Source organism: Schistocerca cancellata, chromosome 2 (genome assembly GCF_023864275.1).
Source record: "Schistocerca cancellata isolate TAMUIC-IGC-003103 chromosome 2, iqSchCanc2.1, whole genome shotgun sequence".
In the NCBI taxonomy this organism is placed as follows: domain Eukaryota; kingdom Metazoa; phylum Arthropoda; class Insecta; order Orthoptera; family Acrididae; genus Schistocerca; species Schistocerca cancellata.
Genome location: NC_064627.1, coordinates 449,863,798 through 449,876,956, shown reverse-complemented (window position 1 = coordinate 449,876,956; position 13,159 = coordinate 449,863,798). Strand labels below are relative to the sequence as shown.

The following is a 13,159-nucleotide window of genomic DNA, read 5'->3' as shown; positions in this document are numbered from 1 at the left end:
GCCGTGGATCACAAGAAAAGGGGTCCTACTAAGGAATCAAATGGCACACCAGGCCATCATTCTTGGTTAACGGGACGCGTGACGGACAACATTCAGGCTGGTATCCCACCGTTGTCTGGGCCTTTCTCCAGAGACATATTGGGCTTGGAATCGCATTGGCTACAGCAGGATTGTCCTTGGTGACGAGTCCTTCTTCAAACTGAGCCACGATGACCAACGAAGACGTGTGCGTGAAAGTCGCTTATCTTACGGGCCGACGACCAGAGACGATGGCTTGGAGTGCCATTTGTTTTCATAGCAGGACACATTTGTCATCTGCGGCACCCTTACAGCGCAGCGGTTCGTCGACGGTATTCTATGCCTCGTTTTGCTGCCCTCCAAGCAGCTCAGTATTTTGACAATATAACGCGCCAATTGACCTGGAGGACATCCAAAAACGGCAATTGACGGGCATAGTCCGGTGGAGCTTGTCCACGGGCGGCAGCTGCGGACCCTGCTCCATTTGCTGATGGCGTCACCCTCGCAACCCGCTCCCGACCCTTTTAACGTTACGTCTCAATTGCATAAAAATTTTCAGTTCACTTTGCCGCGTGAAATTCGGATAAAATGTCAAGCTTTTGATGATACCAACCATCGTTTTCGTCAGGGACTAAAACTACCTTGGACTGACAAGGTTCCGTCTTTTATACCCACAGAAAGGCATCCAGTTGGCTGGATTACGTCATGATCGCGCGTACGGAGGTGGTGCGCTCTATGTCCATAGATTTTTCTTGCGCTCTTTATCTGGCGATGCTTGCAGCGCTGTCCATCGCATCAGTCGGTGAACTGCGAGAAGTATTCTGTGTTTTCTCCTTGTCAAGTACACGCTTCCATGCATTGCTAAGCGCATAGTCGGTGTCTCTGTTGAAGTTGTTTCCACAAACACTAAGTTCACGAAAGTCAGTTTTAGTACCTGACGAAGATGATGGTGGATATCATCGAAAGCTTACAGCATCATCATCATCATCATCATCATCATCATCATCATTTAAGACTCATTATGCCTTTCAGCGTTCAGTCTGGAGCATAGACTCCTTTATACAGTTCCTCCATGATGCCCTATTCAGTGCTAACATTGGTGCCTCTTCTGATGTTAAACCTGTTACTTCAAAATCATTCTTAACCGAATCCAGGTACCTTCTCCTCGGTCTGCCCCGACTCCTCCTACCCTCTACTGCTGAATCCATGAGTCTCTTGGGTAACCTTGCTTCTCCCATGCGTGTAACATGACCCCACCATCTAAGCCTGTTCGCCCTGACTGCTACATCTATAGAGTTCATTCCCAGTTTTTCTTTGATTTCCTCAATGTGGACACCCTCCTGCCATTGTTCCCATCTACTAGTACCTGCAATCATCCTAGCTACTTTCATATCCGTAACCTCAACCTTGTTGATAAGGTAACCTGAATCCACCCAGCTTTCGCTCCCATACAACAAAGTTGGTCGAAAGATTGAACGGTGCACAGATAACTTAGTCTTGGTACTGACTTCCTTCTTGCAGAAGAGAGTAGATCGTAGCTGAGCGCTCACTGCATTAGCTTTGCTACACCTCGCTTCCAGTTCTTTCACTATGCTGCCATCCTGTGAGAATATGCATCCTAAGTACTTGAAACCGTCCACCTGTTCTAACTTTGTTCCTCCTATTTGGCACTCAATCCGTTTATATTTCTTTCCCACTGACATTACTTTCGTTTTGGAGATTCTAATCTTCATACCATAGTCCTTACATTTCTGATCTAGCTCTGAAATATTACTTTGCAAACTTTCAATCGAATCTGCCATCACAACTAAGTCATCCACATATGTAAGACTGCTTATTTTGTGTTCACATGTCTTAATCTCACCCAGCCAGTCTATTGTTTTCAACATATGATCCATAAATAATATGAACAACAGTGGAGACAGGTTGCAGCCTTGTCTTACCCCTGAAACTACTCTGAACCATGAACTCAATTTACCGTCAACTCTAACTGCTGCCTGACTATCCATGTAAAGACCTTTAATTGCTTGCATAAGTTTGCCTCCTATTCCATAATCTTGTAGAACAGACAATAACTTCCTCCTAGGAACCCGGTCATATGCCTTTTCTAAATCTATAAAGCATAGATACAATTCCCTGTTCCACTCATAACACTTCTCCATTATTTGCCGTAAGCTAAAGATCTGGTCCTGACAACCTCTAAGAGGCCTAAACCCACACTGATTTTCATCCAATTGGTCCTCAACTAATACTCGCACTTTCCAAAGCTTACAGTTTTATGCGAATTTGACGCAGCAAGTGAACTGAGAAATTTTTATGCAGGGACTCCGCCGAATTCTATTAATGCCAAGCCGAATAACTGCTTACATAAGGGCCAACGGTGGACCAATGTGTTATTGACTTTCTCTTGAAGAAATGTCCGTCCCGAGCCGGCACGGTAGCTCAGCGTGTTCGGTCAGAGGGTTAGCTGCCCTCTGTAATAAAAAAAGCTGAGTTAATGGATCAACAACGAAGTTAAGCGGATGTATTACGACGTCCGCGCCGAGCAGATGCAACGAACAAAAGCGAACAAAATGAGATTAAAAAAAAAAGTGGTCAGCGTGACGGATTGCCGTCCTACGGGCCCGGGTTCGATTCCCGGCTGGGTCGGAGATTTTCTCCGCTCAGGGACTGGGTGTTGTGTTGTCATATCACCCCCATCGGGCGCGCAGGTCGCCTAATGTGGTGTCGAATGTAGTAAGACCTGCACCAAGGCGGCCGGACTTGCCCCGCAAGGGGCCTCCCGGCCAATGACACCAAACGCTCATTTCCATTTCTTGAATAAATCATTCAATTTTTCTGAAATTGTTATCATTTGTTTGTCTGTACATCTACATCACATCTACCGATTTCCACCGCATTCGGGTAACTCCTTGGTGGTGCGTCTTTTTTTGTCTTAGAGCAAATAACATTTGCAAATGTCTACGGTGTGTGCATGTTGAATGCCGCGACCGTACAGCAAATGTAGGCTCGCGTCGATGTGTGCCGCTATTGGAAACAATGTGTTGAGAACGAGGGCGATACTTGGCGGCAAAACAATACTGCTGGATGAAACAGGGATGTACTGCTATGACTGACAGATGAAGGGGAGCAACCCAGAATGGGTGCAACATGGTCAACACCCACCACAAAAGGCACGAGCGCTGAAGTCAGCCAACAAGGCCATGGTAATCACTTTTTTTGATTGGTGTACACTCACACAGTTCCAATGCACAAGACAGTCACTGTAGATTACTGTAAGAACGTTCTGAAGCAATTCGTAAAGAATCACATCGCCGGAAAACGAAGGAACGTCATTGGCCAACGGAAGCTCATCACCACAATGCCAGGACACATGTTAGTAATGCTGTTACCTGGTTCCTGGCATAGAAACGCATCTCTACTTGAACATCGCCCGCCTTATAGTCCCGACATGGCTCCGTGTGACTTTTTTCTTAATCCGACGGCCAGAAATGAACTCAAGTGATGTCGGTTCGACGACAAGACCAAGGCAGTGAAAGCTTTAGAGGTGACCCTGAATGGTTTCCCGTAAGTATTCCAAGAATGGCAAACGGGGTGCGACGTGTGCTTTGCACTGAAGAGGATGTGCGAAGTTTTTGACCGGGGCAAAAGTCTGTATGAGCGATGTTTTACGTTAAATTTTTGTATAAGCATTAGTGCCAGACATTGCTGAACACCTCTCGTCTCAGCGCTAATCGTAGTCAAAATCCAGCCCACTTCTTTCTCACTCACGAAACCAGTGTCATAAGGTCGTCGTGGAAACAGCACTCTCCTCATTAACAGTTGTCAAAGCACCGTGGTACTCCTCTACATTCAATTCTTCTCTTATATAAAAAAACTAAACTCCACCCGAACAGGCCGTGAAGAGCCAACGGTACCGACCGGCCGCCGTGTCGTCGACATCCACAGTCGTCACTGGATGGAGGGGCCTGTGGTCAGCACACCGCTCTCCCGGCCCTATGTCAGTTTACGAGACCGGAGCCGCTACTACTCAATCAAGTAGCTTCTCAATTTGCCTCACAAGGGCTGAGTGCAGCCCACTTGCCAACTGCGCTCGGCAGACCGGACGGTCACCCATCCAAGTGCTAGCCCAGCCCGACATCGCTTAACTTCGGTGATCTGACGGGAACCGGTGTTACCACTGCGGCAAGGCCGTTGGCTCTTCTCTTACGTAATCACCTAGATTCACGGCACAAAAGTATCTTCGTGACAAGTTCCTCTCGAACTGTAGCTTGTTAGCAGCCTGAAGATTTTTCATTATTCCTATTTTCGACAGCGTGCGTTGCACGTCTACATCATCGTGAAAAACTGTCCTTTCATTTCTCCTTCTTCCATGTTCCAAACTTTTGTAATTTCCGCTTTGGCACCACTAGGAATTTTTTGCAATAGCCTCGCACCAGGCTGGCTGCTTCTGTGTGCCAATAGAAATATACAGTCAAACAAAGAACTGATTAAAATGTAATTCCTGATTGTTTTCTTAATTCTAAGTCAGAATTAATAACAGTTAAGATTTCAAGCAGAGTAAATTTCTGGTTACAAATACACAAATGAGTGATGCGGGGCAGCGTTTAAGACCGCGCTGGTGTATTTGGGACCGCTTTCAGATCGCCATCCACACATTTCATTTTCATTAGTTATCCTACATGATTTATGGCGAGTATTAGAATCATGTTTGAAACAGGAAGACAGTCAACTTTTTTATTAGAATGACTTCATGATACCTCCAATAGTTAATTTTTGTTTTATTTTCGCACTTTTTTACATTTTCAGCCTTAGGTCGTTTTGAAGTACCTAAATACACTTGTTAGGTCTCTGGTCATAAACAACTGCGATTCATAATTGCCAGTTATCGGAAGACGTTGCCATAAATTCTTAGTAACAACACTTTCCGCTAAATTTTCAATATTTGATCCCGCAGATATTTATTATCAAAGAGCTAACAAATGCATCCAGATACCTGAAATTGCCTAAGGTCGAAACTGCATAACAGTAGGTAAGAAAAATATAAAAATTAACAATTGCATGCATCATGGAATCATTCAAAAAATTCGTAGCAACTGTGCAACTATCAACCCAGGATTAAAGAAAAACACTCGATTTAGTTATTTATTGCTGTCCAGTCGCAAAACTTGGTACCACGTTTCTAATGAGGACTAAGTTGACGGAACATTAAACTCAGACGTCACTTCCTTCGTTTGTAGACAGAAAGCTTCAGTAGGCTGAGAGTCCGCTGTTTGGTAACTTACGAACTACTGCAAGACCAAAACAAACGTTAGACGTGCAGCAGATATCCAGTGGAATTACTGTCCCTGTGAGTAATGCTGTGCCTTTGAAGCCAGGGTCGTGGTAATCAAATATGCATCAGTGACGGTTCGTAGCCATCGCTGTAGCAAGACTTTGTATCTGCGATACGCCTATGCTTGCGAATTTTTCCGACGCTGTGGTCTGGCGCCCGTATTAATAGCGCGCTCCACGTCAGATTTTGCCACAGACACGGTAGCGTCGTAGCTGTTTACGTTCCCCGCGTCTAAGAACAACAAACGCGATAGACTTGGCTTGTTTAGGACAAACACTCTTTTTCTCTCCGAAATCTGCTGACACTGCACGCTATTTGTTTCCTTCTGCCTTCATCCGTCGAATGATATTTGCTAGCCTGCTGAATGGTCGAGTCTTGTTACATTCTTGCCGACCCACACGGAATTACTTCGCCCTTTTGTCTCGAGGGTTAAGGATGATCTTCGTGCACCCACAACTTTCACAGACATGAGGCAGGGACAGGACAAGAGTTTTGTGCCCTTGGCTGCGAAGAGCAACAGTGACCGAGAAAATACTGGTGACAGGGCGGTCAGAGCCGTACCGACCGCAAAACCACTTACTTATCTCAGCGGCGATCCCGCTGGGACTAGGTTTTTGCGTCGTTTCGGGACTAAGTGAGCACGAGCTATAAAGATTGCGCAGGCTCTGCCCTGTCGCTGGACTTAATGACTAAAAGAGCTGTAACCCGGCGGAAATTGTTAGTACATAATGTCTCGTAAGTAAGTAATGTCTCACACGCCGTTAGGGGCCATACGACTTTCCGTTAGTAAACTGGGAATGCAAGTAGCACTCGCACACTACATGAAGCTGGTCCATAGATGAAAAACGGAAAATCGTTCCCTTCATTTCTTACTGGAGGCACAAAAATAAAGCAGCTGACGTAACTGTCCGTACAAAAAGCATTCTAATAAACAAAAATTTACATACAAATTTATTAGGGTAACGGAAAAAAATCCGCTTGCTTACCCAAAAAGCGGTCTTTGACACACGTAGTTTTTAATTCTGAAGTTAGTGTATGACTGAATTATAATGCTAGCGTAATTTTCGGATCCTGTAATGATACTTTCTCAACAAATACAAAGTCTAAAGAGAAAAATAAAAAGAAACAGCATATACTCGAGTTAAGTAAAATTTCTGACCCGCAGGACGTAATCGTAGATTTGAGAAGTAACGTGACGCTGTTCCACTAAATACAAATGTTAAAGCAGCACAATTTTAATGCCTAGTGGTACTGCTACAAGTAGTAAACGTTACCTCGATGGTATGATTTCAAGATCTCAACTTGACACACTTTCGTCACGCTCCTTCCGAGATGTATTCTTCGCATTATTTTGATCTGAACTGTTGTAGGTAATTACCCGAAAACGTAAGGTTGGAAATAAAATAGTTAGGCTGTAACGGCACGTATTTTAGGATATGACAACATGATTCCTTCCAAATCTATCGATATTCAATTTCGCGCCTTGCCTTTCTACGTGGGTTCGTACTTCACCCCAATTTCCAGATGTTTCAACCAAATCAGCCAACTATGTCACCGTTATTTACCATATGCTTCTTTCTGCTAACTGTTCTACATCTTTTCCTCGCTTTATTTACTCAGTAACTGGAGACGAACGTGTAAATGACTCAACAGAATTTAGATTTTGGTGTCCCAGAGCGATCAGCTGCATTGTGCGTGTTTGAAGTATGACCTTATGAGGATTTTTTTATCATTCTAATAAACACACATTAGTTATGATGCCCACTAATTTGTTTTGGTTCCGCTTTAGTTGCTTCTCCCCCCTTTCCACCAGCTTGCAGTTGGTGATATACACTATGTTCCTTACGCCAGAACCAACCGATGACTTGGTCTTAGACAAAAGACAGATTACCTGTTCCTCATACATACCCACTGCGGACAGTATGATTGGGGTATTGTCTACGCATACGTCCGAAACTATTTAAGAAAAGCACGGCCGGACTTGCCTCAGGGGTTTGAATTTCAGGAATGTACCCAGAGTCTGATCAAGAAGGGAGAGGGGCAGCTCATGTTGGTTTCTTGGTGAATAAGGAAACAGTTTTGAGATTACAATACACCGGCTGTGGGTTCTCTTACTACTAGTCAGTGTCCATTACACGTTAAACCTTTCTTCAGGGCCGGCCGGTGTGGCCGTGCGGTTCTAGGCGCTTCAGTTTGGAACCGCGTGACCGCTACGGTCGCAGGTTCCAATCCTGCCTCGGGCATGGATGTGTGTGATGTCCTTAGGTTAGTTAGGTTTAAGTAGTTCTAAGTTCTAGGGGACTGATGACCTCAGAAGTTAAGTCCTATAGTGCTCAGAGCCCTTTGAACAATTTTTGAGACTTTCTTCAGTCTGATACTAAGCGAACACAGCTGTCTGACGGGACGTGATTTGGGAACAGTGTTATTGCTTCTGAAAGCACGTCACCTGCAAAAAATGGACGAGAAAAATGTGCGAAACGGTGAAAAGAGGTAAGTTCTTAAACTTAGCAAACCTTCGCTCTAAACTCCATCATTAATCACGTAGATCAGAAAACTGAAGTGAAAGAAATATATCTAATATTTTTTTTAGAAGTGATCAACTGATGTCACGATAAAAAGAGGCAAAGGCTACATCTACATCTACATCTACATTTATACTCCGCAAGCCACGCAACGGTGTGTGGCGGAGGGCACTTTACGTGCCACTGTCATTACCTTCCTTTTCTGTTCCAGTCTCGTATGGTTCGCGGGAAGAACGACTGCCGGAAAGCCTCCGTGCGCGCTCGAATCTCTCTAATTTTACATTCGTGATCTCCTCGGGAGGTATAAGTAGGGGGAAGTAATATATTCGATACCCCATCCAGAAACGCACCCTCCCGAAACCTGGACAGCAAGCTACACCGCGATGCAGAGCGCCTCTCTTGCAGAGTCTGCCACTTGAGTTTGCTAAACATCTCCGTAACGCTATCACGCTTACCAAATAACCCTGTGACGAAACGCGCCGCTCTTCTTTGGATCTTCTCTATCTCCTCCGTCAACCCGATCTGGTACGGATCCCACACTAATGAGCAATACTCAAGTATAGGTCGAAGGACTCTCCCAATGAATCTCAACCTGGTACCCGCCTTACCAACAATTAATTTTATATGATCATTCCACTTCAAATCGTTCCGCACGCATATTCCCAGATATTTTACAGAAGTAACTGTTACCAGTGTTTGTTCCGCTATCATATAATCATACAATAAAGGATTCAAGAGACAGAGACGCGAAAACATCTGTCGAAGGGCTGAGAAAACATTCACTTAGCCCCTTACAGAGGACATTGCTGACGCTCCAATCTCCTGCCCAGGCCTTGTGATAAAAGGCGTGAGGAGTAGTGCAGCATGAGCCCGCGAGCTGAGCTCTGTTGGAAGTGAAAGTGGCGCTAGCGCTTGTGAAAATCGCGGACCTGGATCAGCTGTGGCCGTGAACCTACAGACACGAAAGCAACGCACACATTGCACCCAACTCGCCAAGGAACTGGGAGTAGACTCTCACATACTGCCTTCACAGTTGTCCGATACTTTATTCTTGGTCTCTGTGGCACGAATCGCTGTAATTTTCACGCCAAAAGTTACCTGTGCGAGTACACCTTGAGTGCAATAGAGTAAGAGAAGCGGCATACAGTGTCTAGCAGTAAAGGTGTCGTAATGCTCAATAGAGTGCGCTTTGCTCAAACGTGGATAGAAATAAGGGAAATGAGTTATTTTTAGATTCACTAATAGTTCCTTTATTTCAGCTGTTTCTCATATTTCCTTGTCATCACACGTGCTGGTGTTCGTCTCATTTCTTTTTCAGCGGTGACTGATCTCCTTGTAGGGAAACTGAAACAACAGGTGACTACAAAGTAATACAACTTTCACGATGAGCTGGCTTTTCTCATCCCACCAGTAGGATGTGCGCTGTAGTGGTCCCAGAGTGGCTATAAGTTGTTATTTATAAAAGTTTGTTAGCTATCCACTTTGAAACTATGCATGACTGTGAACGCTTTGTTGAACTTAATTTTATACTTTTCACTTCGTTCTGTTACTGTGATACACATTATCTTTATGAGATGTTATTCTTTTAATGAAGTAATATTACCGGAGCTTTAAACGGCCAAGCTTTGATTCTGGCCGGCCAGTGTGGCCGAGCGGTTCTAGGCGCTTCAGTCTGGAACCGCGCGACCGCTAAGGTCGCAGGTTCGAATCCTGCCTCGGGCATGGATGTGTGTGATGTCCTTAGGTTAGTTGGGTTTAAGTAGTTCTAAGTTCTAGGGGACTGATGAGCTCAGATGTTAAGTTCCATAGTGCTCAGAGCCATTTGAACCATTTTGAACTTTGAATCTGCTGTATTAGATGTGTAAAGGCACCGATATACGGTTCGCCACTGAAATTTACTATGAGAAAATTTTAACACTGCCTATTAGGAAAGGCAATCTCAGAACGTCTGTAAATAGCGATGGCGAAGCCAACACCCCTGTGGCAGCTTCTGCAGATGGAGAAAGCTGTGCGTGAACTTTCGTAATGAGCTGGCTTTTCTCACAGAATTGTACGCAGTCAGTTGCGACCAACTCCTGTGGACAGACGACCAGCAGTCTGCACTTAATTTAATTGTAAATGCACACAGCTGTTACGCCTGGGTGACAGGAAACCCACACAAAATTGTGAAATTCTCTCTGCATTTGTCAAAGGCAAGGGTGGCGCACGTTGACTGCATCTTTCACTATTGTTTACTTCGCAGTCCGCCCTAGGCAGTGCTTCTAAGAAGCTCTTGCTAAGCCATCCCACTTCTCGGCACTTTAACATTAGTACACAATGAGGCATCCCCATACGCCTCATTTCTGTCAAGAAGCTTCAGTGACCGATATTAGGCGATGTACACTGCCTCACAAAAAAAGTGAGCACCCAGGAGAGGTGGTCGAATGTCAGCGAAACTTAGTACACAAACATATCATCGGTAAGTACAGATATGTAAATGATTACAGTTGCCATTCTCTGTTACAGGTGGAATAGCCCACAGAGAATGTCAGTGTTGTTCGTGTTAAAGAGTTGTTACCAGGCCTCTTAGGATATATAAGGGACATGAACAGCGTCAAGATGTTGAGTGGTCACTGTGCAGGACACGGAGATGCCGCGCACTCGTGTGGGGCAGCGTTATCAGAATCTTACAAAGTATGAAAGGGGCTCCATCATGGGTCTCAACTTCGCCGGCTGATCGAATATCCAGATTTGTGAGACGCTCGAATGTGACAGTGGCCCAATGCTGGACTGCATGAGAAAGTGAGAACAAGGATATTCGTCGTCAAGGTTCCGATAGACCAGGTCTGACCACCACAAGGGAGTATGTCTGTATTGCCGACCGAGCACACCGTAACCCCTTCACGTCAGGGCCTGCCATCCAAGAACGAGTACTGGATCCCTGGAACATTCTGTGTCATCCCAGACCATGGATCGGAGAGTAGCAACAACCGGACTAGGGAATTACCATCCAATGCGTAGGCTGTCGTTGAGGCCACAACAAAAACAGCTGTGTTTGGAGTGGTGCCTTGAGCGGCAAGCATGGACTGTTGATAAATGGCGTCGCATCGTGTTCAGCAATGAATCGCGGATCTGCACCATGGCCGATGACCATTGTCGGAGAGTATTACGGCGACCTGGAGGGAGGTCCCGTTCTTCCAATGTTTCGGAAAGCCACAGCAGAGTTTACTCCCGGCGTCATGGTGTCAGGAGCCATCGGATTTGACTTCAGGTTGCGGTTAGTAGTGATTGAGTGAACCCTGATGGTACAACGGTACGTCATGGACATCCTGCGTCCTCATGTTTTACCTCTCGTGCGATAGTATTGTAGCGCCGTTTTTCAACGGAACAATGCTTTTCCACGCATGACACGTGTCGTGATGTTGAGGTACTCCAGTAGCCAGCAAGATCCCCAGATCTGTTTCCGACAGAACATGTGTGAGGCCAGCTCGGACGTCAAACCTGTCGCATTACCATTATCCAAGATATCAGCGACAAGTTACAACAGCTGTGCGCCAGCTTGCCTCGTGAGAGGACACAAGGATTTATGACACCATTCAGACCCAAATCAGTGCACGCATCCAGGCCAGATGGGGGGTCATACTGGTAAGAGTTAAATATTATAATTCTGTATTATTTTATTCCTGGGCATTCGTGTTTTTGCCAATCTTGATTAAAGCATTTACTCGTAAATCGACTGTATTATACGTTAATATACGAATAGAAATAAGACACCAGATCACTTGATGTTTGTTCTTGTAGTAATTCATTCATTCATTTATTTGTTTTATTTTATTTGGGCTCGCATGTTAACGCAAGTTCTGATTAAAGTATATTCCCATATACCGACTTCAGTACATGCAAACAACATCAAATAACATTTCTAAGTAAAGTAGGTATATGTCATATCTTCGTGTCAAGATCTTTGTAACAAGCAACAGTTGTATAGCACGTGCTGGATGCTGACAAAGTTTCGCTATCACAGTGTGAATACATACAGATCATATAAAAGTGTGTGATGTGGTGTACCGATTCGCTATCAAAATGGAAGCAGACAGATGGACACTAACTGAAAAAAGTCGCCCATACTATCGCAGTAAGTAAAAACCTAAAAATTCTGCAACCATATCGACAAAAAAACAATACTTGTAGCGATACATTAAAGCATGTTCCACCTTCTTGTAACAGAGCTAGAACGCAGCATTATGCTAGAAATAGATATGTAACTTCCAGAAAACCATCTGAAGATGAACCTGGAAAGGTTCGAAAACCGGTTCATGGAATAGTAAACAACAATTGAAAAAAGTGGTTGGTTGCAGTTTTATGTATTTATATTTCGTGAAGTTTCGTTTCGTTCCCCCTCCTCTTCAGTGACATTCACATTTTCTGTCAGGCAGCGTATGTATCATAAGTTGCTTTTTGTCTCATGAATGCCCTCCATGATCCACAGACGGTGGACTTTACGGTTTTTATGTAACAGGGCATTTGGAGTCACAGGTGTGAAGAGGTCGTTCGATTCCATACTAGAAGGAGCTATTGTCCATCATGCGTCATGGATAACAACTGAAATCGTCTTATGTGTAGTGCCTCGTCTGAAAGCTGTTTTCACTACTGATGGTCCTTACAAACAACTGTAGGTGCTTATAATCTATGTTGGCCACTACATGAATTATTGAAACAAAGAAGTGTAAGCATTCAGAAAATAAATAATTTCACTGTTAAAAAAAGTTTTCTATACATTTCTGTGATAATTGCAATGCTGTTCTAGCACTATATATTGGAACTGTTTGTTTTTCGTTTTTACTGTGTCTTTTATTTGGATTCTGTGCTTTTTAATTCGAGATAAACTCGATTTTTTTTACTTCAAAATTTTGCGTTCTGCCTATGTAACTACTAAAATGCGCATTCCTTACAGTACCCGTTTCGTTTTATCTGATTAAAACATCATGCGTGGTCTAGAGTCAAACGCATTTTCAATTTTGGTTAGATTGTAGCTCTAAAAACAGTTCGGCCACTGAGCTATTGATATGTGTTTCTTTGGCTTACAGCGTTCTGGTGTTTTCTGCTGACATCTGGAAGTGTTGGTGCATGCACATTTCTCATGTATATTCCTGTCTTTGACACTGGTCTATTATGTGAATTTCCACCTTGACTTGCAGCACTATTCATTTCCTGATCGACACAAAATTTATTATTCCGTGTTGCATACGTTGCCAATTTATATACTAGACTCGGTATTCATTTTCCCTGACAATGTGCTCTTTCT

General features: G+C 44.2%; 1 protein-coding gene and 1 pseudogene across 3 annotated transcripts in view; both read right to left on the bottom strand.

The window, feature by feature from the left end:
- The window catches only part of LOC126161944 (phospholipid-transporting ATPase IF-like), a 633,423-nt gene that overhangs the window by 407,328 nt on the left and 212,936 nt on the right, over nt 1-13,159 (bottom strand). The window lies entirely within an intron of this gene.
- Nucleotides 4,100-4,217, bottom strand: LOC126163419 (5S ribosomal RNA; annotated as a pseudogene).